Source organism: Choloepus didactylus, chromosome 9 (assembly GCF_015220235.1).
Source record: "Choloepus didactylus isolate mChoDid1 chromosome 9, mChoDid1.pri, whole genome shotgun sequence".
NCBI lineage: Eukaryota > Metazoa > Chordata > Mammalia > Pilosa > Megalonychidae > Choloepus > Choloepus didactylus.
In genome coordinates, this window is record NC_051315.1 from 72,560,431 (window position 1) to 72,587,494 (window position 27,064).

The 27,064-nt window shown below is 37.4% G+C and overlaps 1 protein-coding gene across 1 annotated transcript in view; it reads right to left on the reverse strand.

The window, feature by feature from the left end:
* Positions 1-27,064, reverse strand: part of PDE1A (phosphodiesterase 1A) — a 460,100-nt gene that overhangs the window by 369,020 nt on the left and 64,016 nt on the right. The window lies entirely within an intron of this gene.

Here is a 27,064-nt window from a genome sequence, read left to right on the forward strand (position 1 = left end):
TGCTAACAATTTGAAAATGCAAATACTATTTATTCTTTCATTCAACAAGAAATATTGGGTATCTAGTAAGTTCCAGATATGATTTAGGCCCTCTATCAAAATAAAAATAAAAAGTGCCTACTTTCATGAAGTTCCATTCTAATGGGAGAAGATAATCTGATTAAGCAAATAAATAGTATGCCAAAAGGTGATAAATGCTACAAAGAAAAATAAAATAGGGTAAAAGTTTATAGAGTGATATTGAAGGCACTGTTTTATAAAGAGTAGTCAGAGAAAGCCTCTCTGAGAAGGCAACATTTGAGTAGAGACCTAAAGAAAGTCAGTGTGTGCCATGTGTGTATCTGGGGATAGAGGGTACTATGCAGAGCAAAGGGCACATGCAAACTCTCTGAGGCCTGAGCATGTCTCAAGTTTAGAAGAAGCAACAAAGAATCCAGTGTGGATGGAGCTGGGTGGAAAAACAAAACAAAACAAAAGAGCTGTGGGACATGAAGCTCAAAAGGTAGAGGAGGAAGAGACACAAATCATAAAGGATAAGGGCTTTTGTTTTTGCTCTGAGATAAAGAACAATGAAAGTTCTTAAACAGGGAAGTGGTACGATCTGGCTCCTTTTTCTGAAGGATCAATCCAACACTGTGTGAAGAATGGCAGAGGAATAAAGATGGGTATGGGGAGACAGCTAAGAGACCATGGTTGGTGGGGCTATTTCCAGTTGAGAGATGATAATAGTGGATTGGATAAGGAGATTGTACTGGAGATGATGACAAGTAGTTGAACACTAGATAAAATTTGAAGGTGGATCCTATAGGATTTCTTGATGAATCAGACATGGTTGTGAGTGAAAGAGGTTAAGGATGACTCTGAAGCTACTGGCCTGAGCAACTGACAGAATGGAATTGCCATAGACTTAGAAGAGGAAGTATACAGGAGTGCACAGTTCTATAGAAGGAGAGAAGGGGGAACTCAAGAGTTTCCTTGGAACAGTTAAATGTGGGCTGCCTATTAGACCTTTAAGTAGAGATGGTGAATAGACTGTGGATTTTGGGGAACGGTGAGGTCTGAACTGCAGATAAGAAATTCAGCACTGATTAGTAGATTGACAGAATATTAATACCATGACACTGGATCTATCACATGGAGAATGAGCACAGATAGATAAGACAAGTAATATGAAAGCTGAGTCCGAGGACACTCCAAAATTCAAATGTAGGAAAATGAGGAGAAATTGGCAAAGAAAACTGAGAAAGGCTAGCCAGTGAGGTAGAAAAAGACACAAAAGAGTGGTATTCTGTGAGCAGTGAAGAAAATATTTCAAGGAAGATCGACTAAGTAAGATGCTGCTAAAGGGCCAAAAGAGACAGAGAAGTGAACATTTAATTTGGCAATACAGAAGCCATTGATGATTTTTAATAAGAGCAATTTCATGGGAAAAAAAGATATAGATTATTATTAGAGGAGAATAAAAAGAAAACGGAAAGAGAGGAAATAGAAACAGTGGGTGTAGACAAGTCTTTTTAAGGAAACCGGAATTAGTTGGAAGATGACATAAGTTAAAAGGTGCTTTTCTTAAAAAAATTGGTAATAAAAAATTGGAAATAAATGGTATGCTTTTTATGCTGATAAGAATTGTATGGTAGGCAAGAGAAAATACAAAATAAAGCAAGCCCAACTGTAGGACAGATATCCCTGAGTGACAATTGTGCTTTAGTACACAACTAGGGTGTTGGCCTTAGACAGGAGCAACGGCAGTTTATTTATTGTAATAGAAGGCAGAGTAGGTATAAGGAGGGACATGTGGGCTGGTAGATGAGGAGAGGAGGGTGTTCAATGAAGTCGGAAGCAAGGGAGAAAGGAGGTGCTGGGTGGTTTGAGGACAGGGGAGAAGGCTTACAATAATCATCTTAGATTTTAGAGAATGTAGTGGGGTTGTGAGCAGCACTTAGAGCAGTGAGCATAGAGATTTGTATTCCTCCAACCACATTCAGCTGCAGGGGTGAAAGGAACAAAGAGTAGGACTTAATCAGGAGTCGGTTTTTTTAGAAGTGTATGACATTACAAGAGGGGTAAGGTTAGTTTAATTAACATCAAGTGATATAATGATGCATCTAAGTGGGTTGAGGGGAACATGAGCAAATGAGAGCATAGGGGAGTAAGAGAGACAGTATAAAGGGATAATGAATTGGAGGTCCCAGCTGGATGGAAAACTGGTGGAGTTGGAATACTAGAAAGAGTAAACTACAAAAACAGGAGCAAGTGATTGAAAAGTTGGCCACTTTAAGTTTAGATTTGACCCAGCAAACCTACTGCTAGAAATTTATCTTCAGGAAAAATATAAAATATGGAAAAGATGTTTCTGGGTGTTTCCATAATGGCCCTAAATTGGAAACAACACAATTGTCTAGCAACAGAGAAAGAGTAAGGTAAACTCCATTAAAACATTAAACACCATTTAACACATAAAAAGAAAACATAGCAGCAAGGAATAATATATAATAAAAACAAATAAATAAGCCAGACACTGTTTTATGACTAAGAATATATACACATGCTTTACACATACATAGCATATATATACATATTATGAATATATACATATGTTACACATTGTGTACATTATGATTATGAATATGTTACAATTATATTACATTATGGTTATGAATATATACATATGTACATTGCGATTATGAATATATACATACTTTATACACATATATAGCAAATATATATAGAATAATATATTTAATATATGAATTATATATGGATTATATATTACATACAAATATATATAATTCAGCATGCTTTCGTAGTGAATTCAACAAGGGACATAACTGGGACATAACTGACAATTAGAAGCAAAGATATAAGTAAAAAACAAAAGTAAGTGAAACATACCTAAAGTTTATTAGAGAATTGAAAATTAAAGCACGAATAAGGACAAGGATTTCAATCAATAAATTGGTAACATTTAAAATAATAGATGACAATTTTGGTGAGAGTGTGGTAGAATTGGTAGACCTAAGATTGTTGGTGATCCTGCTTCATCTATTTTGTAAATCTGCTAGCAATATGTATCAAAAGCCACAAAGATGTTCATATCCTTAAACTCAGTAATCCTAACATTTGTAAATAGTTGAAAGAAGACACAAAGCACATGGACATTTTATGTTGTTATTTATAAAAGTAAAAATAGAAAATAGACAAATTGATAGAAGTAAAATAATAAATGACAGAATATTGAAAGGGTTATTATAGAGCCATTAACATAAAGAATTGTATAAGAACAACTCACCAATAAAGCTACAAAATAAAGCCAGGCTTTACAGCAGTCGCATCTATTCCTGGTTGATACAGTTATTTCTAAACTCTGAGATGATGAGTTCTTTGTGAAGAGCTCAACCTGTTCATTCCCTGGAAATTCAGGTATCTGTATGACAGCTGAGACTCAGAGCAAGAGTTCTGCAGCTAAGAAAGTCATCATTACAAACAACAACTATTTAAAAAGCTGAAAAAGAGACCAGGCTTCGATTAAAGATAAGAATGAAGCTGATCTGGTTAGGACTAAGGTAAATCAGACTAAAGGGTAAATGACAATATTGACTGTTTTAAAACTTCAACTTCAGTGTGAGACCAAAGGAAGAGATGTTTATTTGGTGCAAAATTTATATTTTCTGTAGTACACTATTCAATTTAACTTGTATGGTCAGTTTATTTGAACACCATAATAATATGAAACCTTGTTGGTTTGTACAGGTTAGTGTGATGCCCTGATACATTCCAGAGTAATTTGGGCAGAGAATAAAAAAGTATTTGCAAAGCCCCCTTGAGGGACTGGGGAAATGTGTGGAAATACTAAACTTCCCCATCTGAGGAATACCCGATATTCTCACAAGCATTTCAGACTACAAATTTAATAGGCCAAGCCCTCAATCTTGGGGCTTGCCCTTATGAAACATATTCCTGCAAAGGAGAAGCTAAGCCTACTTGTAATTATGCTTAAGAGCCACCCCCAGAGAACCTCTTTAGTTGCTCAGATGTGGCCTCTCTCTCTAAGCCAATTCTGCAGGTAAACTCACTGCCCTTCCCCCTGAGTAGGGCATGACCCCCAGGGGTATAAATCTCCCTGGCAATGTGGGACATGACTCCCAGGGATGAGCCTGGACCTGCCATTGTGTGACTGAGAAAGCCTTCTTGGACCAAAAGGGGGAAGAGAAATGAAACAAAATAAAGTTTGAGTGGCCAGGAGATTTCAAATAGAGGTGAGAGTTCATTCTGGGGGTTATTCTTATGCATTATATAGATATCCCTTTTTAGTTTTTAGTGTATTGGAATAGCTAGAAGGAAATACCTTAAACTGTTGAACTGTAATCCAGTAGCCTTGATTCTTGAAGATGACTATATAACTATATAGCTTTTACTATGTGACTATGTAATTGTGAAAACCTTGTAACTGACACTCCCTTTATCCAGTGTATGGAGAGATGAATAAGAAAACAAAGACAAAAAATAAATAAATAATAGGGGAGGATTAGGGGTATGAGATGTTTTGTGTGGTTTTTTTAATTTGTTTTCTTATTTTTAATCTTTTTTTTTTTTTTTTTGGAGTAATGAAGATGTTCAAAAATTGATTGTGGTGATGAATGCACAACAATATGATGATAACATGAACCACTGATTGTACATTTTGAATGGTTATCTGGTGAATATATCTCAATAAAATTGCATTAAAAAAGTCAAGCTTGCTAATGACTACAGGAAACAGCAATGTAATTCCAGTTTTTACTTAAAATCCTCAAAGATAATAAAATTATATTACTCACAGTTGGTGAGGATGAGAGGAAACTAGTTTAAAAATTCTGAGGGATAGTTTAAAATGCATGTAAAAAGCCTTAAAAATGTCTATGCTCATTGACCCACCAACTCAGTTACTGAATATTTATTATAAGGAAAGTATGTTTTGGGAAGTTTATTACTATCCTATTGTTAATAACAGAAAAGTTGGGAACGACCTTCGTATCCATGAAATTAAATACATTATATAGATATTAAAATAACAGTGTGGATGAAAGGAGGTTCATTAAATGAAAACAAACCAGACTATAAGACAGTATGTATGATATAATACTATTTTGTGGGGCAAAAAGAAAGAGAAAGGAAGGAGAGAATTTCTCTCTTTTAATATTTCAGCTCTGACCCAAAAAGGAGGCAACAACCTCATAGATTTTTTGCCTTACTCCCCAGAACCATATTTGCTCTATACCCAAATTTTTAACAATAATATCATGGAGGGAGGGATTATTTGCATTCTAAGGTTTTCTTTTTGTCATCTGTATTTTTTAAATTTCCAGCTATGTCCCTTAATTTTTGTAATAACTCTATAAGGAATATATGACAACAAAGAATGCTTATAGTATAACGCTAAATAAAAAAGAATACTAAATTCTGACAACCCAACTACATAAAATATATGGAAAATTTGCATTTGCTCTTAGACAAAAATTATAGGAGAACATGAAAAACATACAGATTCCATCAACTTTGGCTTGGATATATTACACACAGTGGAGTTAATCCTATTCTAATTCATTACAAGCATTGCTAGTGTGCAACCTTTCTAACACAGAACTTTCTTACAGCATGAAGTCAAATATTTATTCAGGATTATCCATGTTGGAGCATAAGAGGCAAACTAGCATTAAGAACTCAGGCTTTGCAGTGAGTCTCTCCTACTTACGAGATACAGTGGGTTGGATTATGTCTCTCCAAATGTTACGTCCAAGCCTTAATTCCCAGTACGTGTGAATGTTACCTTACTTGGAAGTAGGTTCTTTGCAGATATAATCAAATTAAGATGGGGTCATACAGGATTACAGTGGGCCCTAAAGCCAATGACTGGAGTCTTTCTAAAACAAAGGAGAAAGAGGTTTGCACACAGAGGCCCAAAGGAGACTCAGGGAAGAGACCACCTGATGACAGAGGCAGAAACTGGAGAGAGGCAGCTACAGGCCAAGACATGCCAAGGAGGGCCAGCATCAGCAGAAGCCGGGAGAAAGACTTGGATCACGTTCTCACTCAGAGCCTCGATGGAACCAACCCTGTGACACCTTGTTTTCAGACTACCAGTCTCTGAAATTCTGAACTTTGAGGAAATAAATTTATATTGTTTTAAGCCACCTGGTTTGTGGTAATTTGTTACGGCAGCCCTTATTGATACTTAATGAAATCCTCCATATCCTTCAAGACGCCATTTCTATGAGTTGTGTCTCATTTCTCTTTACACTTGTAGAAGACCAACCATGCTTCTTATTATCCCATTTTATTTCATATATTCAGATAAACTTTTGCCTGATACATTCAGGCAACTTTAAGATGCCTTCTCAAGATCTCCGTGTGCTGCGCCCATTAAACTCCACACCTCTCCGGAAACAACTATCCATGATGCTGCCCCTGTGACCTTCATCACTGTTACCATTGCCTGATACTCAACTCCTCTTCTTGATTTTTGGTGTCCAGTTTGCTCATTTCCTAGTATCCTGGTTTGTCTTGCCAATAGCAATATGACTGCCCCATGCCCCAATCCTTTCAGATATAAACTGGATTCTTTGTCCAGTGGGGTAATTTTCAGTTTTGACTCTACAAAATTGTAGGTTTATTTGACTCTGCCTATTTCATTACAAATTGAACAACTGCTGTAATTACTTGCACCAATATTTAATTACTTATGTGATTATTTGTGCCCATATCTGACTCTCATTAGTTTTCGAGTGCCCCAGCTCCTGAGGCTTACATGTTCGTCTTTTTATCCATCCAAAAAAGCAAGCATCAAGTTGTACACATAGTAGAAGCTCACCACATTTCACTGAATGAGTGAATGAGTGAAAGGGAGTGAATGAGTAGCAGGATGAACAATGGATAAAACAAAGATCTGTTTATACTTTTTTGGCTTTCAAACGTAAACTTCACATAAAATTTATAATGGCAGCAAGATTTCTATCAAACTTCCTTGAATTCTGAGTTTAACTGTTGTGGGGGCCTGGGGCCTTCCCCAAGTGCCTTGAAGCCTGTGCACACAGCGGCTTGCTTGACCTAGGACTGTTAGGGTTTGACCTACTCTCCTTGTAAAATCAGGCCTCCAGCGCTAAATGTAATCTATAGCTTGCCTCCCTCCTAACTACCTCCCTCCCTGAAACTCCCTGAGATACTACTATCTATAAGATAACTATAATCCTCCCCTCTTCCCTGTTGACTACAATGGATCTCTCCCTACATCACAAGACACCCCCCCCCCCCCTCCTGTGCTTATGCTCTCACACCCACTGGAATATCTTTGTCCTAATCCTTATAAACCACTCCCTGGCACCCCCTGCTTTTGTGGAGTATCTTCATGTTGAGCACTGAATACCCCGCCATTCAGAGCAGCTCCTGAATCCAGGCAGTGTGACCGACTTCCATTTCCTCGTAAGCAAGCCCTGAATAAAAAATCCATGCCTCTGAACACGCCCGGCGTCTTCTTTGGCCTCTCGGAAGCAAAGGCCCACTTGGGCTATGACAACTGTCTCACCTATTGACAGAAATGGTTAAGGCTTATAGACTCATCATGTAAATGAAAACCTTTGCCTGTATAAACTTAAAACTAACAGTGGAGCTCAATATTCAACTTGTGAATTAGGTTCACTTAGGGAAGAGCCAACTTTTGCATCGCATGCTTTTGTTAACCATGAACTGTTGTTTATTGTTCTATTTTAAAACAATGCTAAAAGAATTTATTTTTATTCAACAAAACATGTTTTTAAATAAAGTCTCATTCTCAAAGAGACTCTGTGACAGGCGATATACATCTGCCAAAAAGTCACTCATGCTGCCTTTATTACTCACATATTTAATTGTGTGGAGAATTATGCCAACAATTTCCAGGCTTAGAATGTGTGTCAGATAGTGCAGTGAGGGCATATTCTATCAGGGTGGGGACAAATGGGCCTGGGACCAGCGGGCTTCTCAACCACACTTTCTTTATTATGTAAAATATCTTCTCTGTGCTCACTTCATCCTAATCATTACAGCAGCTGCAAGAGCCCCAAACAACAAACCACCACCAGGACATTCAATGGAACATAAACCTTAAGAATTAGTCAATGCATTCCTTGATATACATAACAAAAATCCTTCCTTAACTGACAACAGTCCCCTTTAATCAACAAAAGGACTTTCTGGACTATCTTCTGCAAGGCATTTTATACCAGTATTTGATCAAATTCAGATGATGAACTTTAGCAGTTATGTAACCAGAGAAGGACAATGCTCCTTAACTTGATAGTTAAGTCCTTGAGAAATGTACATTAAAAAACAAGTCAGTGGCAAAGAAGCATAAAAAATTATTAACTGAGTCTTCACCTGAGTCATGTAGTATCACTTGAAGAAGGTAAATGGTTTTCACTGGGCTTCCCCCTAAGCTAAGGTAACCTTCTACCACCTATGCATCTAAAAGCGTTACAACTGCCAATTTTGTTCAGTTTCTAAGTGTGCAGTAATTACAAAGGTCATTTGGATTCTACAAAGAAAAATGTAGAACAATGCAGATGATTGTACAGAAAGCTCTATGCTTTCTTACTTAACATTAACGATCATTCTTTTCCCACCCAGTACTCAACCCATCCCCTCAACCACCTTCTCCTATCCCAAAGATTGCAAATGGGGAACCCACAGTTTGGCTTTTGCAGACATGTGTAAGTGTTTAAGGAACAAACTGGAGGTCAATGAGAAGTCTTATTCTCTCACTCACATTCCCTTCACACCCACCCTCTGGAATTGTTTGTTTCTACCACTGGATGAAATCTAGCTCCCACAGATTTTTGGTTCCTTTTAATTACAAGAAAAGTCTCATTTCTGAAGTCAAAACATCCAATATCCAGGACAATAATCAGACTCCAACTTCTTTCAAAGTGAAGCATTTTCCAGCCTCCCCTTCCCACCCACAAGCACTGACTTCCTTTAGGTTTTGGTGTTTCCTTTTTCCGAACAATCCAACTTCCCAAGCCCCAGGAGGGAGGTGAGTAGGGGAAATCACACAGTTTTACATGCAGATACAGTTGTTTTTCCTGCACTGTCTCCTGGATGGTGACTTGCTCTAGGGGGCCCCCCCAACCCCGTAGGATTTTGCAGATTTTTCCCTCTGTGGTCCTCTGACTGCAGTTTCTCAGGGAGGCAATGCCTCTCCTCTATCTGACCACAAGGACTCCCTCACTCGTGCCTGGCTCTAATGGTCCGTCTGCACTAGCTCTCCCTGTTGAGGTTATTCTGCACTTCCAGGCAATCTTCTTAGGCAGCATCTCCTTTAAATTGACCCAGCCTGGCTTCTTCCCAAGGGTCCACTTGGCCTGCAGGAGACTGTGGTATCCCCATTGTTTCCTCTTTTTCCTTGTTGACAGACAAGGCAGCTCCAGCCACAGCCTGTCACCTTTTGATTTTTCCTTGGGAGTGGTGAGGGTGTCAGCACGTTGGACTTATTTGAAAAACTCTCTCCAAATAAGTCTTGAAATCCTTTTCAATGCCCCATTCATTACAGGTCAGAGGAAGGCTGTCTTTAACATCAGAAACTCCATTTTGCACTCACTTAATTTTCCTATATGGGTGACCCAGTTTGTGGCTTTAGAATCTGGCTTTGGTTGGCATCTTTTACATTGTTCTTGGCCTTTGGTGCCTCAGCATAAGTTAAAATGGAAAGAATTCCATTTTAACTCTGTTACATAGGTTTTGCTTCGTCTTCACAACATTGACCCAATCAGTGATTTTAAAAAGTGTGATTTATTTTCTGACATTTTAAAATCAAAGGATTATACATAAAATTTGGATTTTGACTTTTCTCTAAAAATCAGCACTGACTACACTACACTGATGCTCCAATGTAGCAAAAACAAGCTGAGCTAAGGGACTGCTGTCCCAAAAGGCAATAGGTGATTTTTGAGCTGTCATAGTCCAAGTAACCCACCTCCCTCAACCACTGAGAGAGGGTTAGAATTTGGGTGGTGGCTTGCCTAAGTGAAGGGCAAATTCCCAAAAGCAGTCGGGCTTCAAGGAGAAAGACTATCACATGGAACCAAATGACCCCCTGAGTGAGTCATCTATGGAGAACTATGGAGCCAACTGGCTCACCCAAATGCACTATCTACCACTAGGTACTGCCCTGGAGAGAAGGGAAGGTAGGAAAAAGAGCCCAGAACAAAGAAGGGAGAGGGGGAGTAAGTAAAGCTAATCTATAAAAGCAAATGGCCCCACATTGCTGGGGCCTCACCTCTGACCTTTCTTTCCTTTGCGAGAGGGCCCACATGTTCCACTCACATGCCTACCTAATACATTTTCTACCTGCTTACTCTGTGCTGTGCTGTGCCCTTGCTGTGCTGGCCACGAATCTGGAAGCCCAAAACCAGCAACACCATGGTCCCTGATGAAATCTGAGTTTGAACCTGTGCTACCCTCCTTTCCCTATCTAAATCCTTCCCTTCATTAAGGTTCATCCCGAATCTCCCAAAGAGGCAGCCTGATATAAAGAACACAATTTTTAAACTCTTTCCATAGTCCATGGTCAACATAATTTGGGGGAGTTATCTAATCTTCCAAAGTGTTAATTTACTTCTCTATAAAATGGGGATGGCAATGCTGCCTTTACAAAGTTTATGGGATAACCAATATAGAGTTCCGGACACATCACAGATATGAGTTTTCTCACCCATAATTCAGAACTGTCTATGTACGTATCTTTCACATATTTTAGGGACCACTAATAGTAATTAGCTTTATCTACCCAGTTAGAGGAAGTCTACATATTTTATTTATGTATTCCTCAAATTACCTAGTATAATGTTAAGCATGTAATTTAATACAGATCCATAAACTCTGTTCAATGAAAATCAAAATATTATCTTGCATTTACATATTGCCAAAGACTGGAACAAAAGCCTTAAAAGTAAAACATCTTTATTGCACTTATATTTTTTTGACAATCGTTCCATTTGGTCATTGACTTTTAATGTTATTTTTATATTTTTGTATTTTATATTTTATATTCTTTAAAATAGGAGGAAACAGTACAAAGAAAAATGCTGGAAGTCATTGTGGGAACCCTGGGCCCCCAAGTGTCTTGAAGACTGCACACAGCAGTTTGCCTGACCTAGGACAGTTAGTGTTTGACCTATTCTCCTTGTGAAATCAGGCCTCCATACTAAACATAACCTATAACTACCTCTTCCCTGAGACTCCCTGAGATACTGTTATCTCTATAATCCTCCCCTCCTCCCTGTTGATTACAATCAACCCCAGCCTACTTTGCAAGACCCCGCTCCCTGCCTTATGCTCTCATACCCATTGGAATGTCGAGCCCTTATAACCAGTTTATTCAGTCCCCCAAAGTGAGGACTATTTCCATGTTGCGCTCTGAACATGCTGCCAGCCATGAACAGAGCAGCTTCAGAATCCATTCAGAGAAGCTCCTTATTTCAGGGCAACGTGGCTCAACTTCCCCACCCTGTAGGTAAGCCCTATAATAAAAGCTCATGTCTCAGAACGTGTCCAGTGCTTTCTTTAGTCCTTTGTCTACAAAAGCCCTCTTGGGTTGTGACAGTCATAAAAACTGGGATCCAGTTATAACACTGTCACAAACCAGCTGTACTACTGTGGCAGACCCTTTAGATCGACTCATTCTATCTCGAGATATTTGAAAGCTAAACTTTGTATTTCCAGACCATTTTAGCTAAGGTTTTAGATGTGAATTAGGTATTGCAAATTAAAAGCAGTCATAAAACACGAAAAGGAGCTATCTTCCATTACTATTTTTGGCAATGAACAAGGCCATGAGACAGTTGCATTGGCTGGATTCCATGCTCTTATATCCAGCTACCAGCTTCCTGGGCATCTAGAGTCAATGAGGTGGTAGCGCTAGTAATGCCAGCCCAGCAGCAGCTTCCCGAGTTAATCACACAGCTATGGTGGTTAGCTTTCAACCTGTTAGTCCAGAGGGTTCCTAGCTTCCAGCTCCTATAGATATTCCTATGATTTCATAAACATGTAAGTCTTGTATTTCATCCCCTGTTTAAAATAGCAAAATGCCTTCTGTGTTCCTCACTGAACCCTGCATGATACAATTACTTTAAGAAAATCACCTCTTTGGTTTCCTTATGTGATAAATGGATTTAGTATGGTCTTACTTCAAAGGGTTTTCAAGAGGATTAAAGTGAAAAAGAAAATTTGAATTAATTTTAAATTATTAAAAACCTTGGGTGCATCTTTTTTAACCATGGCTAATTGAACACATGCATTTATCATTAAATCACATCTTAAAAGTCCACTAAAATGACAGTGGAGTCATTTATTGTAAATCTTCCAGAAGGACAAAGTAAATGTGAAAGAAAAAAACAAGACCAAGGGAACCAATTCTTTTCTGGAAGTTTGGAGAGTAGGTAGAGAGGTAAAAATCATAGTCAAGGTTAACAACAGAAGCAAAGCCTTCACCATAAAGGATAATGAAAAGATGAAAGAATTTGGAGGCACCAGGTTTTGCAGAAGTCAGAGAATCATAAGTGGGGCTGAAAATAAGGTGGAAGAAAAGGGAAGCAAGTACCTGGCAACCACTGCTCTCACATCACTTTGGAAGAGTAGAAGTTGTTTTCTGGTGACATTAAAACAAGGAGATAAGACAAGTAAACTGCTACACTTAAAAAGAAAAGTATACAAAAACTACGTAAGGAATAGTATGATCCCAACCTATTTCCTCACTCAGTTCTAAAATAGGGGCAACAAGACTTAAATATTCCAGGCAGGAGATTAGGTAATTTTTCTTTATGAAGAATACATAGCTCCAGAGAAAAGACCGGCAGATACTGGCATATTGTGGTCACTCAATTCAATAGCCAAGCACCTGTCACCCTATTGTGAAGCCCACAAGCTAACAAACACCATTCATTCACACTGAGCATCAATCAGCTTTTCAGTGTTTCACTCTCATACTCGAGCAGACAGTCAAGGATCACCAGATCTTTGAGGAAAGCCTTTAACATGAAAGACAGACTGAAATGAACATGCAGAAAACAGCAACCCAGTACAAATAGAGTCTGTTCATGAAGAAGAAACAAATTTTAATCAACTAAAAGTAATTTCAGAGCTATAGAAATTGCTATTATATGCATAACCAGAGAGCAGAGTGCTATAAATAAGAATCAATCAAAATAAGAAAGAGATCAGGTCTAGAAACTATTGGAAGAGCTTAAAGATAGACTTTTTGAATTTAAAAAAAAAACACAAAAATGGACAAGATGAGAGAAAATATAGGAAAGTTCTAGGAGGTACATTAACATTCCAAAAAGAAAGAACGAAGAAGATAGAATGAGAAAATCAAATTTTAAAATGGAGAAATTTGCCCATTTAGATGTGAATTAGGTACTGCCATAAAAAAAGTTACAAAATATTTGGAAAGTAAAGTGAGAAGGGGCCATCTTCCACTGCTGTTTTTGGTAATGAACAAGGCAATGTTCATATTTTTGGCAATGAAACATATGAGACATATATTTCCAAATTGAAAGACCTAGTCAATTTCCCAGCACAAAAATTCTCACACAAAGGCTATTCTCATGAAAGTTTAGAACAGCAAAAATAAGGAGAAATTCCTGGCTCACTGGGGTTATGGGGAATATCACTTAAAAAGATGAGGACTGAATCACAGCCTCAGACTTCTTAGTAGCAAAAGTTAAAAGATAATAAGTAAAAATTAAAAGAAAAATAAATCCATGAAACTACACTACACAGTGAACCCTAAATTAAACCATGGACTATAGTTAATAGAACAATTGTAAAACATGTGCTATCATCAATTGCAACAAATGTTCCACACCAAGGTAAGTTATTAATAAGAGTAGTATATGGAAATCCTGTATTTTATGCATGATTGTTCTGTAAACCTAAAACGTCTCTAATAAAAAAAAAGACAATGAAGCAATACCTTCAAAATCCTGATAGAAAATTATTTTAACCTCCTATTTTTGAGCGAACCAAGCTATATAAAGGTAGGATAAATATATTTTCAGATATGAATATTCTAAAAAAACTTTATTTCTCACATCCCCTTTCTCAGGAATCTATTGGAGAAGCTCATCCCCTAAACAAAAGTAAACCAAGAAAGAATGGGATCCAGAAAACAGACCTAATATATGAGGGTGTTGAAGGGATTTCCCAGGATGAATAGAAAAGGCAGCCCCAAGAGACAGCTGTGCCTCAGGCTCACAGAGCCCCAGACTGAGCTGAGGGACAAGGGCTTGAAGAGCAATGCCTCCAAAGAAAAAAATAGAACAGGAAAAGCACATGATGTTCTTGAAAATGCGGGAAATATTGAAGGGTGTTTTCCAATATTGTTGGTGAATTTGGAAAGAATTAGTGTTAGGTATGCAGTAAACTAGGCCAAAAAACTTTACAATCAAAATGAGATATTTATTAATTCCAGGAAAAACTAGGAGTTATACTCTACAGGAAACATATTCCTATTTTACTACTTGGCTCAGAAGTGAAAACAATTCAGTCATAAGACTACAAACACAAAATATTGATTCACTCAACTGGTAATAGGACTACATTGGGAGAACAAGGGGAGAGAAGTCAGGAGAGAGGTGGTTAGAACATGGCCTGAGTGCTAAATGTCTATCCACTACTCTAGGAAATTGGTAGATAATGCCTAAAACCGATAAATCAAGAAAGAATTACAATTACTTTAAAATATAGACATAAGAACAGGAAGAAAGAGCTAAAAGATGAAAGTAGATGCCTCTGGAAGCAAACCTAGGTAGCATCTCCAGGTGGGGCAGAAGACTTCTGTTTTTATGATACCTTAGGATACTATTTTATTACTTTGGTAAAAATAAGAATTGATTTTTGAAGGTAAAAGTGTGATAAAATGTATTTTAGTATCAAGGGAATCAAATTTACATTTCTTTAAAGAGCCAATCAAATTATACGACTGGCTGCCTGAGACAGTCAAGAACAACTGTGATAGCAGACTAAACAGGTGCCATGAAGTCCTAGATCATATTCAGGCCAATCCTCAAAGGAAGGAAACAAGTTTCTGGGAATTGAGAAGCAACTTCAGTTTACCAGCCATAAAATGCACTGCATTATCCATGGGACATTCCACCAAGGATCCAATTAAGACTAATCGCAAAAATTATTTTTGAGGTAAGCAACTTCATACTAAATGTCAAATAAGAGCAACCCTGCAATCCCAAACAGGAAATTCAGCAAAATTTTCAGAAGAGCAATTTTTAAATATTCACATAACCCACATATTATTATCCCCATATTAGTTTATTGCACAAAAAGAGAAGATTCAATTTCCTGAAATATAGGTGTCAAATCTATCCACAAGTCACCTTTACACTGAAGTCTTACAGTTCTTTAATGCCATGACCCAACAAACTCAACATACGAGTGTGATAAAAATCAAAAGAAACAATAACTTTAACCTCTCTTTATATCTGATCAGCACAATAATATAGTTATTGAACAGCAATTATATGTATACCAAAATAAATGACTGTATACCATTGTTTCTAATGTGTGTGTCTGTGTTTTGTCATAAAATTTCAACCAGACAAACTTCATTTTTGGTAACCAAATCATCAGGGAAAGGGACAATTAATTGCTTGCTTTGTATGTGCAGTCTTAAAAAAGCAGTTTGCTTCTCAAGAGGGGACCTGAATTCTGCATAATTTACATCGAATTAAAAGTTAGTATTAATGTCAAAAGAGAGGAACCCAAACTTTATGTAATAAAACAATCTGTATAACTTGTGGTTAAAATTATATTTCACAGCAGTTCTTTACTGCATGCTTGGCCCACTGCTACTGATCCATATGTTAAAGTTTACCATTTACCACCATCAACATTATAAGCAGTAAAACTTCAGTCTTTGATGCAGAGTGAAGAGGGGGTCTATTAGGTGTTCTAATGACTCAATGAAAAAGTTCATGTGTGAAAGGGAACTCAATTTCCTTGACCAAACACAGTCTCATTAATTTCTGGAGCTGTTTTTTATTGCTGTGTAGGAAATATTTAAAACGCTGTTGTCAAGGAAAAGCATCCTAAAATTAGATCTGCCAGCTTTGTTTTCTTTGCAGGAATGGCCACACTTCTAACAGCCGCTTCTGTTTTGAAGGGAAAGCCTGGTAACGAAAAGTAAAGAAACTCACAGCAGCCATCTACAAAGAGAAAAATAAAATTGCCTACCAAATATTCATTTCATGAATTGCATTTCTTATGTAATCCTGTGTTCAATTCTTTACCCCGTTTCCTACCTCCAATCCATGGACACTACTCACTTTTTCACTAGCCATCGTTTCCCCTGTGGTGGCTTGAAGTTATGTATCCCGGAAACATGTTCTTAATCTTAATTCATTCCTGTGGGTGTGAACCCACTGTCAATGCAACCTTATGATGAGGTTACTTCAGTTAAGGTGTGGCCCAACTGAATCAGGTTGTATCTTAATCCTATACTGGAGGCCTTATACAGGAGGCCACAGAGAGAGAAGCCACCGGGTACTGCCACAAGCTACAAGTCAACAGAACCCTGATGAGAAAGGAAAAGATGTTGCCATGGGTATTACTACATGATGGAAAGACAAGGAACCACGAAGATTGCTGGTCAGCCAGAAAATATCAACCCCAGGAGAAAGCAAACCTTTTAGCCTCTGAAACCATGAGCCAATGAATTCCTGTTGATAATCCAGCCCATTGTATGGTCTTTGTTTTAGCAACTAGGAAACTAAAACACCCCCATGTTCTCATTTCTCTCCTTATCCAACTTAGATCTCATGGCTAATCAAGTTTCAACTCCTTTAGAAAGACCCCCAAACCCATCTCCCCTCTTTGTCTATTGAATTTATGTAACAATCTAGCAAAATACCAATCTTGCAAAATTAGTTCTTCATCTGCTCTGAGCTCACATGGAAGTAGCTGAACTGAACACAGCAGGATAAAAGCACATAGTGATGCAAACTAATCTCACATTAAATATGTGGGATTGAGAAAGCCTTCTTGGACCAAAAGGGGAAAGAGAAAGGAAGCAAAATAGAGTTTCAGTGGCTGAGAGATTTCAAATAGAGTCGAGAGGTCATTCTGGAGGCTATTCTTATGCATTACATAGATATCCCTTTTTTAGTTTTTAGTGTATTAGAATAGTTAGAAGGAAATACCTGAACTGTTGAACAGTAATCCAGTAGTCTTGATTCTTGAAGATGATTGTATAACTATATAGCTTTGCAGTGTGACTGTGTAATTGTGGAAACCTGGCAACTGATACTCCCTTTATCCAGTGTATGGACAGATGAGTAAGAAAACAAAGACAAAAAATAAATAATACGCAGGGATCAGGGGTATGGAATATTTGGGGTGGTTTTTCTTTATTTGTATTCTTATTTTTAGTTATTTATATACTTTTGGAGTAATAAAAATGTTCAAAAATTGAATGTGGTGATGAATGTACAACTATATGACAATACTGTGAACTATTGATTGTATACTTTGGATGATTTTCTGGTATGTGAATATATCTCAATAAAATTGCATTAAAATGTATATATACATAAATATATGACCTCAAGTGGATGCTCAGCACTGTCCACCAATCTGCTGAATTTCCTTAGTCATTCTGATCTCTGAGGTGACCATTCTACACCTTCTCTAATAACCTCTTAATTCATTTCACTAAGAAAATAGAAGGAACCAGAGGGAACCATCACCAAATTTTGTGCCAACCTCCTTGCAAATGTTCCCCTACATTCTTTCTGCCTTCCCTCCTGTGTTCATGATCCAATGCAATCGTGGTCACACAATCCAATCAAGGATCCCCTGGTCCTTGATCCAATACCTGAACATACATAGTCCCCACTTCTCACCTATGCAAGGGCCTTGAAGTTATCTTCTTTCTCTCTTTTCCTCTCATCATTGATTATTCATTCCCCACTGAATCATTCCCACCAGCATTCCCATCTGAATTGTCTAATATCTCCCACTGTTCCAGTTTGCTAATGCTGCCTGTTATGCAAAATACCAGAAATGGATTGGCTTTTATAAGGGGGGGTTATTTGGTTACAAAGTTACAGTCTTAAGGCCATAGAAGTGTCCAAGCTATGGCATCAACAAGTATACCTTCACTGAAGGAAGGCCAATAGTGTCCGGAAAACCTCTGTTAACTGGGAAGGCACGTGGCTGGCATCTGCTGATCCCAGATTGTGTTCCAGCTTCTCTCTCAGCTCCTGTGCATTCTTCAAAGTCTCCCTCTTGGCTGCAGCTCTTCCAAATGACACTCTCAGTTGCTCTGAGTTCTTTTTGTTTGTCAGCTTTTTACATGGCTCTAGTGATTTAATTCAGACCCATCCTGAATGGGTGGGGTAACACTTCCATGGAAATTATCCAATCAAAGTTCTTGCCCATAGTTGACTGAGTCACATCTCCATAGAAACAACCTAATCCCAAGGTTCCAACTTAATCAACACTAATACGTCTGCCCCCACAAGACTGCATCAAAGAACATGGCTTTTTCTGGGGGACATAAATACAAACAACACACCCACATTTAACAAACTCATTTACCTCCAAATCCCCCTCTAACTATCACCCTATCACCATCCTCTCCTTTACAGAAAATCCTTAAATTGTGTCTTAGTTTCTAGGCTGTTATGACAAGTACCACACAATGGGTTGGCTTACACAATAGGAATTTATTGTCTCGTGGTTTCAGAGGTTGGAAGGCTGCTTCCTCCTAGGATTGGTTACATTCTGGCTGTCTGGCAATCCTTGGGTTCCTTGGCTTTCCCATCACATGGCAATGTCCTCTCCTTTGTCTTCCAGATTTGGTTGACAGTTGGCCTCCTGCTTCCAGCTCTTCCCATGGCTTTCTCTTTATAAGGCCCCCAGTAATAGGATTAAGACCCATCCAGATTCACTTGGCCAAAACTTAGCTAAAAATTACATCTTCAAAAGGTCCTGTTTACAATGTGTTCACACTCACAAGAACAGGATTAAGATTAAGAACATTTTCCTGGGGTACATAAGTCAAACTACCACCAAACACCTGCACAATACCACAAGTAATCATCAATGACCGGCCCATGTTACATGATCTCTCAATATTTGATACAATTGACACTCCCCATTTCTTGAAACATAATCTTCCTTTGGCATGCAGGATGCTACAGCTGACTGGCCACATCCCAGTCTCCTTTTCTTCTCTTCTTGACCTCTAAATGTGAAGTACATGAGGGTTCAGTCTTTTATTTTCTTCTCATTTTTACCTTCTTTCACTCCATAGATGACCTAATCTTGCCCCATGAATATAAATACATCCATACGTTGATGACTCCCAAGTTTATATCCTCAGCACTGATCTCCCATTTGTCCAGCTTTCTATTTATTTGTCAAGGCCACTTAAATATCTAATTGACATTGCAAAATTCATGGGTTCAAAGGAGTTTTTATTTTTTACAGACATCTTTCCTATTTCAGGAAATGGTACAGGTTAATTATCCATATGTGTAACTAAGAAAATCCAAAAATTCTAAAAGCCAGATTTTTAAAAATAACTTATTTGGCAGCAAAAACCTGGTCTTAACTATACACATTTGGCAGCAAAACTTGACCGTCACTAATAAGAGCATATTTATTGAATTTATTTAAGTAAATGCTTACATGTTTACCTGCAGAAATATTCATGAAGGACTGCCCCAGACTCTACAGGGGTAATTGGTAGTTTTTGAAAAGGCACATATATATTACCTTTCTAAAATCTGAGAAATTCTTAATTCAGGTCATATCTGAGCCTAAAGATTACAGGTAAGAGATTGTGGATCCAGTTGTTCAGAATAAACAAACACACATACCACACACACACACACACACACACACACACACTCACAATATAAGGCATATACCTCGTTCCTTTCATTCCCGATATCTCCCACATTCAATTCATCAGTGAGTCTTGTCAGCCAAATACTTCTTACCACCCCATAGGTATAACTGTGGCCAAAGCTACCAAATCTTCACCTGGACCACTGCCATAGCCTCCTAGCCCATCCTCTTATTTCCAACCTTGTCCAGCCTCTCTATGCTATTTTCCACACAATAGCCAGAGAAGTCTTTTAAAATATAAATCAGAGACCTTCGCTTACCTCCTCCAAAACCTCAAAGACTTCCTACCTGCTGGGAATAAAATCCTAATTTCTTATCATGGTCTGTTGGACCTTAGATGATCTGACTTCTGCCTTTCTCTCCACACCCATCTCTTCTGCTCTTTTCCTCACCCAATGTGCTCCAGCTGTCCTGGCCTTGTTGCTGTTTCTTAAACATGACAACTGTACCCTGCCTTAGGAAATGCTTCCTTCTACATGGAATGCCATTCCTCAGGCCGAGGCATAGCTTAGCCCTCACCTTCATTAATGTCCCTTTTCACAAGTCGCTGCCTCAGGAAGCCTTTCGCTGAACATGCTCTCTAAAATAGCCACCTTTGACCATCCCAGGCATGCTATGTCACCTGAACCTGTTTGTTTTGGGGCAGAAATCTTGTCTTCACTATTTACCAGTTTATCACTGGTGCCTAGAATAATGCTAGCCTATAGTGATTATTTTGTGCCCTGTAAATATTCACTGAACAAATTAATAAATTAAATTGTATTTATAAGTCAATTGAGTTGAGTTAATTAAACTAAATAATACTAATCCTACTTTTCAAAGTACCTCAATATTTTTACAAGTGTCAGTATAGTCTTGGGGAACTTAAGCTATACCTTAGTTTTATTCTGACTTTCATTGTTACGCTAGTTCTTATCAGTGACTAAGATTTCCATAATTTGACTCACATTGTGTAAATTAGTGTCTCCTACCATACCCATAAAACACATACTTTACACTCTGAATTTATCAAGGTTTTTTTTAATTCTCTGCTTGGAAACTTAAATACTTTTCCTTTCTCTAGTCCCTAAGATTCCTTGGCAACATGTTCCTAATTCCAAGATGCTCTAATAAAGTGATTTCATATCTATTTCTTATTTTCCTGGTGCTACTGCTATCTATAGATAAATTACATCTATGGGTCTAATTATAGAAAAATAATTATTATACTACTTTCAGTACAAAATTAGAAATTAAAGAATTAAGGGAAAAAAGAAATGCTTTTGTTATTTTTGTTTAAAAAAATTAAAAGAATTTGAGGTAATGAATAAAAAAATTATGTTACAAGACCCCATAAAAATATAGAGTATATACAATAAATCCATTTGGGGACTAATGCCAAGGAAGGTTTAATCCCTTAAACTTACACTGGATATTAATATTTTAGTTGTGAATATCATTGTGGAACATTCTCAGACATTAAGCATAAGTAGTCTCCTTAATCCAAGACTCCATTTTGGATAGATGGGTTATCTTTTAGAGAGAGGCATCTTTTACTACCAAAAGGGCTAAGTCTCCTATCTTAAATTGCCACACATTTTGCAAATATTTATCCCTAACTGAAATATGATTCATATCACAGGATGAAGTCAGAGAACAAAAATATTAAATGACAGTTTGAAAATGGTGGCTTTAGTTCAAGCCTCACCACACACCTGGAAACCAAAGAACTTGTTAATGTTGCTCAAACACATTGTGAACCAAGAATACTTTGCTTTATAATTACACATTTCTCTTTGAGGACTCATGCAATGAGAAGATTAGTCAGTCTTCAATTCATTAGTGTACAAGAAAGCTAATACCAAAGTAATTAGCCTGATTGCTTCCAAGTTCAGTCAGCTTATCTCCTCTGGCTGACTTATTACAGTTTGGAAACTTCAACAGACAATTAACTCTCACAAGATACACAGCAGACTCCACTCACTAAGAATTCCCCAGGCTGCAATGCCACATGAAGCCAGAACATTCACTGATCACTGAAGGATATTCTCAACATATTCCTCATTATTCAACTGCATTGTGAAACAGAAATTTGAGGAGTTTTCCCAGGCTATGAGTAGTAGAGAAATTAGGAAATTAGAATCTTGCCATAGAAAGTTCAGTCTCCTGGTCTATGTTTGAATCTCCTCTACATCCTTTCACCGGTAAATTATCTAGAGTCTACCTTCAGCTCAGTCTTATATTTGGAAGATGAATTGTCTTACACATAGCTGTACCACAAAAGTAATTTGCAATAACAACTACCATTTGTGGATGCTTACTCTGTGCAGGTACAGGGCCTGAACACTTTGATTGTATTCCTTCTATTCCTTACAAGAATCATCAGAGACTACCAGGGTTGTCTGAGTGTGGTAATCACATCTCTACTTGTAAGGTTTTTCTACTACCTAAGTCTCTTTCTTTCTCCAGAAATAGCTCAGATATCCTCTATAAAACTTTCTCGACATTCTAGGCTGAACTAAGTTTGCTACTGAACAACTACAGCATTTACTGGCTATACCATCCAATCATACAGTTGTCACATATTGCCTGACTATTGTTCTTTGTTATGTTGAACCATTTGTAAGTTCTTACTCATGCCATCTACTAAGCTAGACACTGAAGAGACTATAAAGGGCAGATATATTCACCCTTCCTTCTTATTACCTCAAGGGGAGGAAAAACATCACCAAGAAGACAGAAAAGGCAGAACAATTAAATGGGCAATAACAATGAAATATGAAATGCAATTAAAGGACTTAGGAGGGTCACCTACTCTTATTTAAGGTAATTGTGAGTATTATTGCTCTGAACCTAATGATATTCTGATTATGCCCCAACTTTCCCACTTGGACTTTCAAACCTCAGTTTTGACATGGTTACTTTCAAAGATAATTTCTCTTTACCAGCTCATATTTCTTTTTCATCAGATTTAAATTCAAATCATTTTTTTCCAAATTCCTTCCCCTATTTTTTTTTTTTTGAGAGAAGAATTTGCCAGACACTTTTCTCTGTATCAAATAAGAGTTCTATTTTAGCACAAAATATAAAGCTCTTACTCTACCTTTGAAACCAGAGGAGTCAACTAAGATTTTTTTTTAACTCACAGGAAAATTGGTGGACATTTCTCATAGCAGTAAGTTTTGAAAAGACACTATTTTATATGAACCATAAATTAGGAAGACAAAGCAATATATGGTTCCAAAAATAAACATAGAAAGTAGTTATTTTATATTATCAAACCCGTTTGCTTAAGGAACAAACAAAGAAGAGGGAAAAAATAATTGGCCATATTTCTTTATTATCAATACAACATGGTAAAAAATGATGAATGATGAAAGAAAATAAAAGCTGAAAAAAATGAAAATGTGGAAAATTATACAGAATTGTAAGATTAAGTTGATAAAATCTCTGTATAAGATAGCACCATTTTCTGATGGTTGGTTATGCATTGTCTGCTCACCAAGGGCAGGTAACCAAATAAGTACCCAATAGTCATATAGTCAGCAGTAATTCATCTCATACATGTTACTTCCTCAGATGAACTCCCTAAAAATTAGCTAAGCATAACTAATGTAGCCAGGGAAACACACAAAAAATCAGCTCTTAGCTGACAAATTGTTCATGTGTACTTCTCCGGTTTCCACTAATTTCTCACCCTACCATTTTAATTCTCTTCATCTCATCTTTTCACATCATTTATTCCTCTGAATGAGTCAAAAATTAGCAAATGTTTCAGAGCTCATGAATGTAGAAATTGAGGTCATTGTTTTCTTAACCTCTCCTACATGTGGAAAGATGATCTTATACTGATGTGGTTCAGATAATAAGAAACATGTATGCGGGGAGGAACAAGATCCAACACCACTTTCTCCTTTTTATTTGTGGTTGCAAACAAGAAGCCTAGAAGACAGGGAACTGGGCCTTCTCATGACCCTGTGTGACCTGTTGTCAGGGCAACAGGATGTGCAGGAGTCCTGGCCTGCCTAGTGCCTGTTGCCAAGGTAACAGGATATGAACCATCTCTCTCTTATACAACTGTGCAGTTTTCATGCCTTACTCTATGTTTCTTTACTAGTTGGTGGGAAATTATATTTGCTCACAGAAATCCAAGAGCAACCCAACTTCAATTTACAGGTCACCAAGAGAGCATGTAGTCGAAGAAAGACTGTAACTGGAAACATGCCACTGATATTGTTGCCAGTGTAAATAATGTGGAGGGTCCTCAACTTTTATATTCATAAGCTTTGAAACATTTGCTAAGTTTTAATTGGGTGAAATGAATAAATGATAGAAGATAATGAGAGAGAGAGAGCAGAGTAGTAGCTAGAAAAAAACTGTGGAAATCAGAGAAGTAGTTGAGTAATTTAGAGCCTAAGAGCTGTTTTCGAGTATATTATTGATTAGCTTTTGTCGTGAAACAAACCACCCTCAAAATTTAATAGCTGGAAGCAGTAAACATTTATTATTTTCTCACAGTTTTGAGGAAGTTGGGTGGTTGATTACCTGGTTGGTTTAGAAGTCCTAAGCTGGAATGGCTCATATCCGCTCTACCTGCTCATCCTCCAGTACGTTTGACCAGACTTTTACCTGCTGGTATCAGGTTTCCCAAGAGCAGCAAAAGAGCAAGTTCCAGTATGCAAGCACTGTCCATTCCTCTGCTAACATCACATTTGCTAAGGTGCCACTGGCCCAAGTATGGGAGAAATTATCCAAGAGCATGGATGCAGGAACTTGTGAATAAATTGGGGCTTACTGCAACAGTAAACCACAGTATGGAAGAAATTCTGGATAACAGAGGGCTGTTTGGAGAACTTGAGATAGTAAAGCAAAGATTTCTTACTTATTAAGAGATTCACATATGTAAAGATTCTTGTTCATACGGGATCCATTTAGTGGCACTGGATATTTTGTGAGCTCTGAAAGTTAGAAAGTACCTGCCTAATCCATATCCTAACCACCTCCAAATGCACTCTAAGAAAGGATGAGGACAATTCTGTGTGTGCTTTTAAGTGGTTTATTTTCTCTTTGGGAAATAAAGCAGAACAAATTCCATTAAGATGATTTTTCTAAAACAAATAACAGGGAGAAAGATTCTGCTTGCTTTACTTCAGGAAAGAACCTTATTGTATGCTTACCGTCCTTTACAAGAAGAGAAGAGGCAGCATATGAAGAATAAAGTGCCTTCTTTTAATCACTAGAATGCCTGGCTTAATTCTGACTGGTAATAAAGATCTTTAGGAACAGACATCAAGAAGTCGCTAGTGGGCAGGATTTTCTTTCTCTGTTCTTTGGGATACCACAGACCAAATAAATCAGAGTTACTTTGTAATGGCCCTAGCTCTGAAGGGGCAAGAGGTTTTAGGAAAAGTTAGATTCCCTTTCAGATACTAGCCAAGATCACTGTTAAATAAATTAATCAACGAGATAATGGTAGGGTATGCCCTAGAGAAGGAGAGAAATAAAACTGGGGAGTTTCTCATCTAAACATATGCCAAGTCATGACTCCTTTTGGTGTTCAGCTTTGAGTATGCAGAACTAGACAAACAGATGGAAGGACTGTAGAAAATTCCAAACAAGAGAGCAGTTTTTAATTCCTGAACTGTCAGGTTTTATAGTGAGCCTTCAGTGTTAAGTAGAATTATCTAAGTCAGTATCAAATGACATAAATATAAGCCCAGGAATCTGGCCTTTCCCTTACTAATTGTGAAACTTAGTCAAGCTATTCAATTTGTTTGGAGGCTCAGTTTTCTCATCTTTTGATTCATATAGTTTATCCATATAAATCAAAAGAAAAAAAATTTTAGGAATTATACATCACAAAAGAATTATAAATATTATTACTACTATTATTCAATTATGAAGTGAGTTTAAAAAGGTTAAGCTAATCAGTGTGATTGATGCCTAAATTGTTTAGTTTTTCTTATCTTTTTGCAAATATACTTTATTTTCAACCGACTCTTACAAAGTCCAATTTTAAGTGGAACAAAATCAGTACATAGTCGTTTTTCTATTAAGAAGTTTGTTCTTATTTTCTTCTAAATTATCAAGGACAGAGTTCATGTAGAAAATCTCAAGAATCCCTTGACCACCTTGGCTTATGAAGAATTAAATTAAGGCTGACCTCTGTTTTCTTTTATCTGGAGACACTGGAGCTTAGAGTTTACTGCTTTTTCATGACTCATTATAAGCTTATTTAAATAACTGTAATATCAAAATTTTGCCTATCAAAAATTATCTTCATGACTGATCATTCTCCAGGCCTATTTTGCAAAATTTGTATTTTTTAATATTTCATAAAGTAGAATATAACCTTTTAAAAAAAGCTTCAAGAAAGGGTAGCTTAAAGGAGAAACCAAAAGGATGTTTCATGTATATGCTTCTAATGACCTATTATCATTTTTACGTACTTCTTTAACTTTAAATAATTATTCATGCCTTATACTTGCCCAGACCAGATATATGGACTATGATTCCCATGAGCCTTTAACACTATCATCTGTTTAATGGTAACAGTTCTTCTCATAGCCAGAAGGTCTTTAGCATAGTCCTTTACCAAATGGGAATCAGACTAGCTCAAATATTTACATCTGATTAGCTAACTGAAATGTGTTACATTACGGAACAAAATCTAATAATATAATAGTAATATGATATTTTCTAAAATGCATCAGCAAAGGGAAGAACTACGGGACATGAGAGCAATTGCGTAGAAGTCAACTCCCTTATAAACCAGGACCAGACTGGGATAAAGAAAGGGACAGAGAATGACTTTCAAGCCATGGTACCCCAGGAATTCAGTCTAGCGCCAGTTCATACATAATTACAGAGGCCTAAATTCATTCTCAGAACAGCACAAGATGCTGAACTAAAGATACTGAATCCATCAAGGCACTTCTATTAATGAAACACTCAAGGCATGGCCAGCCACTTCTCTTCCTTAGCTCTTCCTCCCTGCATAGTCCTCACTACTGCCCCAGGGATATGTAAGACCTAGAGTATAAAGGCTCTAGGAAAGAGAAACCTGGAGACCCTGGTGAGGCCACTCCCACTGAGCCAAGGGAAAACCTTCTTTCCTCATCTTGACAATCCTTCTCTGCATGCTGATTCT